This window comes from Oncorhynchus keta, chromosome 35 (genome assembly GCF_023373465.1).
Source record: "Oncorhynchus keta strain PuntledgeMale-10-30-2019 chromosome 35, Oket_V2, whole genome shotgun sequence".
Classification (NCBI taxonomy): Eukaryota; Metazoa; Chordata; class Actinopteri; order Salmoniformes; family Salmonidae; genus Oncorhynchus; species Oncorhynchus keta.
In genome coordinates, this window is record NC_068455.1 from 70,239,703 (window position 1) to 70,247,057 (window position 7,355).

Consider the following 7,355-nt stretch of genomic DNA (forward strand, 5'->3'; position numbering starts at 1 on the left):
CCAGAGAGACATCAGAGATTGTAACGTTCTCTGGTTCTGTAACGAGTTTCCTCCTCTTCTTCCGAAGAGGAGAGGCGAAACGGATCAGAGGACCAATACGCGGCGTGGTAATTTTCCATGGTACTTCTTTAATGCTTTAAGGTACACATGAACAAACTAACAAAACAAGAAATGTGAAAACTCAAATTACAGTCCTATCTGGTGCACACACAGAGACAGGAAACAATCACCCACAAACACACAGTGAAACCCAGGCTACCTAAGTATGATTCTCAATCAGAGACAACTAATGACACCTGCCTCTGATTGAGAACCATACTAGGCCGAAACATAGAAATTCCCAAAACCTAGACAAACAAACATAGACTACCCACCCAACTCACGCCCTGACCATACTAACTAAACACAAAACACAGAAAATAAAGGTCAGAACGTGACAGTACCCCCAAAGGTGCGGACTCCGGCCGCAAAACCTTGACCTATAGGGGAGGGTCTGGGTGGGCATCTGTCCGCGGTGGCGGTTCTGGCGCGGGACGCGGACCCCACTTCACCATTGTCTTTGTCCGCCTCCGTGGCTTTCTCACCATGGCAACCCCTCTCAATGACCCCACTGGACAGAGGGGCAGCTCGGGACAGAGGGGCAGAAGCTCTGGACAGAGGGACAGGGGCTCTGGACAGAGGACAGGGCTCTGGACAAAGGGACAGGGGCTCTGGCGCCTCTGGGCTGAGGGGCTCTGGCGCCTCTGGGCTGAGGGGCTCTGTCGCCTCTGGGCTGAGGGGCTCTGGCGCCTGGGCTGAGGGGCTCTGGCGCCTCTGGGCTGAGGGGCTCTGGCGCCTCTGGGCTGAGGGGCTCCGGCAGCGGCGCCCGGACAGGCGGGACGCCCGGCAGCGGCGCCGGACAGGCGGGAGGCCCGGCAGCGGCGCCGGACAGGCGGGAGGCTCCGGCAGCGCCAGACAGGCGGGACGCTCCGGCAGCGGCGCCAGACAGGCGGGACGCTCCAGCAGCGGCGCCGGACAGGCGGGACGCTCCGGCAGCAGCGCCGGACAGGCGGGAGGCCCGGCAGCAGCGCCGGACAGGCGGGAGGCTCCGGCAGCGGCGCCGGACAGGCGAGAGGCTCCAGCGGCGCCGGACAGGCGGGAGGCTCCGGACAGGCGGGAGGCTCCGCAGCAGCGCCGGACAGGCGGGAGGCTCCGGCAGCGGCGCCGGACAGGCGGGAGGCCCGGCAGCGGCGCCGGACAGGCGGGAGGCTCCGGCAGCGGCGCCGGACAGGCGGGAGCACCTGCAGAGAGGAGACAGAGAGACAGCCTGGTGCGTGGAGCTGCTACAGGAGGCAGCGGCGCCGGACAGGCGGGACGCTCCAGCAGCGGCGCCGGACAGGCGGGAGGCTCCGGCAGCGGCGCCGGACAGGCGGGAGGCTCCGGCAGTGGCGCCGGACAGGCGGGAGGCTCCCGCAGCGGCGCCGGACAGGCGGGAGGCTCCGGACAGGCGGGAGGCTCCGGCAGCGGCGCCGGACAGGCGGGAGGCTCCGGCAGCGGCGCCGGACAGGCGGGAGGCTCCGGCAGCGGCGCCGGACAGGCGGAACGCTCCGGCAGCGGCGCCGGACAGGCGGGAGCACCTGCAGGGAGGAGACTGAGAGACAGCCTGGTGCGTGGGGCTGCCACAGGAACTACCAGGCTGGGGAGACTTTCAGGAGGCTTGGTGTTAGGAGGAGCCTGAAAGACCGGGCTGTGGGGGAGCACTGGAGCTCTGGTGCGCAACCTTGGCACCACTTCCCCAGGCTGGACAACTACTCGAGCCCGGACCCTCAAGAGTGCAGGCACAGGTTGAACCGGGCTGTGGGTAAGCACGGGAGATCTAGTGCTTACTACACGCACCTCTCCCCTAGGCTCCACTCCCACAGTTGCCCGGTACGAGCGGAGCGCAGGCAGAGGACGCACTGCACCCTCCCAGCGCCCGGAGACACAGCACGCAGAGCCGGCGCAGGATAACCTGGACCAAGACTGCGTACCGGCGACCAGACCCGCTGAGCAGGCACCATACGCCCTGGCTCAATGCCCACACTCGCATGGCACTCTCGGGGCTGCCCTATAGCGCACCGGGCTATGGACACGCACTGGCGACACCGTGCGCTCAACCGCATAACACGGTGCCTGACCAGTAATGCGCTGCTCATAATAAGCACGAGGAGTGAGCTCAGGTCTGCTACCTGGCTTAGTACCACACCTCGTGTGCCCCCCAAAAAAGATTTGGGGCTGCCTCTCGTATCTGTCGCACTGCCGTGCTGGCTCCCTCATATTGCCGCCGATCAGCTTTCGCTGCCTCCAGCTCTGCTTTGGGGCTGCGATTTTCCCAGCCCGTGCCCAGGGTCCCTCTCCGTTCAATATCTGCTCCCATGTCCAGGAGTCCTGTGATGGTGGCCTCTGTTGTTGATGCTGCTGCTGCTGTCGTCGCTGTCCTTTACCACGCCGCTTGGTCCGATTGTGGTGGGTGATTCTGTAACGAGTTTCCTCCTCTTCTTCCGAAGAGGAGAGGCGAAACGGATCAGAGGACCAATACGCGGCGTGGTAATTTTCCATGGTACTTCTTTAATGCTTTAAGGTACACATGAACAAACTAACAAAACAAGAAATGTGAAAACTCAAATTACAGTCCTATCTGGTGCACACACAGAGACAGGAAACAATCACCCACAAACACACAGTGAAACCCAGGTTACCTAAGTATGATTCTCAATCAGAGACAACTAATGACACCTGCCTCTGATTGAGAACCATACTAGGCCGAAACATAGAAATTCCCAAAACCTAGACAAACAAACATAGACTACCCACCCAACTCACGCCCTGACCATACTAACTAAACACAAAACACAGAAAATAAAGGTCAGAACGTGACAGGTTCACGCAAACATGGCTCTCTCGGGATAAGTTGTCAGAGACGGTACAGCCACCGGGTTTCTTCATGCGTCGCGCGGATAGAAATAAACATCTCTCTGGGAAGAAGAGGGGTAGGGGTGTATTCATGATTAACAACTCATGGTGTAGCCATAACAACATACAGGAAACTCAAGTCCTTCTGTTCACCTAGACCTAGAATTCCTTACAATCAAATGCCGACCATATTGTCTCCCAAGATAATTCTCGTCAGTTATCGTAACAGCTGTGTATATACCCCCTCAAGCAGATTGGCCATCAAGGGACTACACTGGAATCTTTGTAAACTGGAAACCATATATCCTGTGGCTGCATTTATTGTAGCTGCGGATTTTAACAAGGCAAATTTGAGAACAAGGCTACCTAAATTCTATCAGCATATTGATTGCAGCACTCGAGCGGGCAATACGCTGGACCACTGCTACTCTAACTTCCGCAATGCATACAAGACCCTCCCTTGCCCTCCCTTCCCCTCTCTTCGGCCAATGCGACCACAACTCCATCTTTCTCCTATCGTCCAGTAACTCAAACAGGATGTACCAGTGACTAGAACCATTTAACACTGGTCTGACCAATCGGAATCCATGCTTCAAGATTGTTTTGATCTCATGGACTGGGAAATGTTCGGGGCAGCCTCAGAGAATAACATCGATCTATATGCTGACTCGGGGAGTGAGTTGATAAGGAAGTGCATTGGAGATGTTGTACCCACTGTGACTATTCAAACCTACCCTAACAAAAAACAATGGATGGATGGCGGCATTTGCGCAAAACTGAAAGTGCGAACCATCGTATATAAGAGGACTGGGAATAGGGCCGAAAGTAAACAGTGTAGTTATTCCCTCCACAAGGCCATCAAACAAGCTAAATGTCAATATAGATGAAGTGGAGTGTCAATTCAACGGCAAAGACACGAGACATATGTTACAGACGAAAAAAAGAAAACCAGCCACGTCCCAGACACCGACGTATTGCTTCCAGACAAACTAAACACTATCTTCTCCCGCTTTGAGGATAATACAGTGCCACCGACACGGCCCACTACCAAGAACTGAAGGCCCCCCTTCTCCTTCTCTGTGGCCGACATGACATTTTAACATGTTTTAACTAGTTGGATATAGGGGCACTCTTTTCATTTTTGGATATAGATATTTTGTCACGAAAAGATGCTCGACTATGCATATAATTGACGGCTTTGGAAAGAACACACTCTGACGTTTCCAAAACTGCAAAGATATTGTCTGTGAGTGCCACAGAACTGATGTTACAGGCGAAACCCAGATAAAAATCCAATCAGGAAGTGCCGCATTTTTTAAAAACTGCCTCATACAAATGACTCCTTATATGGCTGTGAAGGAGCTAGGAGTCAGCTTAGGTTTTCCACGTTTTCCCCAAGGTGTCTACAGCTTTGTGACGTATTTTTAGGCATTTCCATTGGAGAATGGCTGTAAGAGACCATATAGGGCGAGTGGTCGCATGGTGTCTCCCAGAGAAAACCTTGCGTAAAATACTGAGGTAGCCATTTTTCCAATCGTTTCTTATGAGAAACCAACTGCCTCGATGGATATATTATCGAATACATATGTTAAAAACTCCTTCAGGATGGATCCTAAACAACGTTTGCCGTGTTTCTGTCGATATTATGGAGTTCATTTAAAAAAAAGTTTGGCGTTATAGTTTAAGTATTATAGTTAAGTATTTTTTCGGTCGATCTCTCGGCCAAGCAGGATGAACAAACGGGACGTTTTTTCGCCTTCAAAAATATTATTTTTGGAAAAAAGGAACATTTGCTATCTAACTGTGTGGGAGTCTCCTGAGTGAAAGCATCTGAAGTTCTTCAAAGGTCAATTATTTAATTTGGTTGCTTTTCTTATTTTTGTGAAAATGTTGCCTGCTGCCAGCAGAGCCTAGCATAGCATTATGCCATGATAAACTTACACAAATGCTTGTCTAGCGTTGGCTGTAACGCATATTTTGAAAATCTGAGATGACAGTGTTGTTAACAAAAGGCTAAGCTTGTGTTTGAATAAATGTATTTAATTTCATTTGCAATTTTCATGAATAGGAAAAGTTGCGTTATGGTAAGGCTGAGGCTATGATTACGCTCCCGGATACGCTAGAGGTTAACCGTCGCAAGGCTGCTGGCCCAGACGGCGTCCCTAGCCACGTCCTCAGAGTATGCACAGGCCAGCTGGCTGGTGTGTTTACGGACATATTCAATTACTCTCTATTCCAGTCTGCTGCCTCCACACACAACCTCTCACTCGACGTCAACATAGCAAAGGAGATGATCGTGGACTTCAGGAAACAGCAGAGGGAGCACCCCCCTATCCACATCGAAGGGACTGTAGTGGAGAAGGTGGAAAGTTTTAAGTTCCTCAGCTTACACATCACAGACAAACTGAATACAGACAGCATGGTGAAGAAGGCGCAACAGAGCCTCCTCAAACTCAGGAGGCTGAAGAAATGTTGCTTGTCACCTAAAACCCTGACAAACTTTTACAGATGGGCAATTGAGAGCATCCTGTCAGGCTGTATCACCGTCTGGTAAGGCAACTGCACCGCCTACAACCGCAGGGCTCTCCAGAGGGTGGTGCATTCTACACAACGCAAACTACCTGCCCTCCAGGACACCTACAGCACCCGATGTTAAAGGAAGGCCAAATAGATCATCAAGGACAACAACCCCCCGAACCACTGCCTGTTCACCCCACTACCATCCAGAAGGCGAGGACAGTACAGGTGCATCAAAGCTGGGACCGAGAGACTGAAAAACAGCTTCTATCTCAATGCCATCAGACAGCAATCACAGAGCTCAGAGAGGCTACTGCCTACATAGAGACACACTAGTCACTTTAAGCAATGCCACTTTAATAAGGTTTACATATCTTACATTACTCATCTCGTATGTGGACTCAGCAACAACAACAACAACAACAACAATGTCCCTTTTTCAGGACCCTAGAGCATGGCGCTTGTAACGCCAGGGTAGTGGGTTCGATTCCCGGGACCACCCATACGTAGAATGTATGCACACATGACTGTAAGTCGCTTTGGATAAAAGCGTCTGCTAAATGGCATATATATATATATATATAATTCAGTAAAATCCCAATAACTTCACAGATCTTCATTGTAAAGCGTTTAAACACTGTTTCCCACACTTGTTCGATGAACCATTAACAATTAATGAACATGCACCTTGGGAACAGTCGTTAAGACACTGACAGCTTACAAACAGTAGGCAATTATGGTCCCAGTTATGAAAACTTAGGACACTAAAGAGGCATTTTTATTGACTCTGAAAAACACAAAAAGAAAGATGCCCAGGGTCCCTGCTCAGCTGGGTGAACGTGCCTTTAGGCATGCTGCAAGGAGGCATGAGGACCGCAGATGTGGCCAGGGCAATAAATTGTAATGTCCATACTGTGAGACGCCTAAGACAGTGCTACAGGGAGACAGGATGTGCCAGACCACGTGTAACAACACCTTCACAGGATCGGTACATCCAAACATCATACCTGTGGGACAGGTACAGGATGGCAACAACAACTGCCTGAGTTACACCAGGAACGCACAATCCCTCCATCAGTGCTCAGACTGTGCGCAACAGGCTGAGAGAGGCTGGACTGAGGGCTTGTAGGCCTGTTGTAAGGCAGGTCTTCACCAGACATCACCGGCAACAACATCATATATGGGCACAAACCCACTGTCGCTGGACCAGACAGGACTGGCAAAAAGTGCTCTTCACTGTCAAGTCGCGGTTTTGATTTGCATTTATTGTCAAAGGAATGAATCTTACACCGAGGCCTGTACTCTGGAGCGGGATCGATTTGGAGGTGGAGGGTTCGTCCTGGTCTGGGGCGGTGTGTCACAGCATCATCGGACTGAGCTTGTTGTCATTGCAGGAAATCTCAATGCTGTGCGTTACAGGGAAGACATCCTCCTCGCTCATGTGGTACCCTCCCTGCAGGCTCATCTTGACATGACCCTCCAGCATGACAGTGCCACTGCGTTCTGTGTGTAATTTCCTGCAAGACAGGAATGTCAGTGTTCTGCCATGGCCAATGGGATCTCAATCCCATTGAGCATGTCTGGGACCTGTTGGATCCGAGGGTGAGGGCTAGAGCCATTCCCCCCAGAAATGTCTGGGACCTGTTGGATCCGAGGGTGAGGGCTAGAGCCATTCCCCCCAGAAATGTCTGGGACCTGTTGGATCCGAGGGTGAGGGCTAGAGCCATTCCCCCCAGAAATGTCTGGGACCTGTTGGATCCGAGGGTGAGGGCTAGGGCCATTCCCCCCGGAAATGTCTGGGACCTGTTGGATCCGAGGGTGAGGGCTAGGGCCTTTCCCCCCAGAAATGTCTGGGACCTGTTGGATCCGAGGGTGAGGGCTAGGGCCATTCCCCCAGAAATGTCTGG

The 7,355-nt window shown here is 52.4% G+C and overlaps 2 protein-coding genes across 2 annotated transcripts in view; one reads left to right on the plus strand and one right to left on the minus strand.

The window, feature by feature from the left end:
• Positions 1 to 7,355, plus strand: part of LOC118367991 (proteoglycan 3-like) — a 150,989-nt gene that overhangs the window by 53,114 nt on the left and 90,520 nt on the right. The gene's annotated exons all lie outside the window — the stretch shown is intronic.
• LOC127916151 (cerebellin-1-like) overlaps positions 1 to 7,355 on the minus strand; it is a 17,528-nt gene that overhangs the window by 2,475 nt on the left and 7,698 nt on the right. The gene's annotated exons all lie outside the window — the stretch shown is intronic.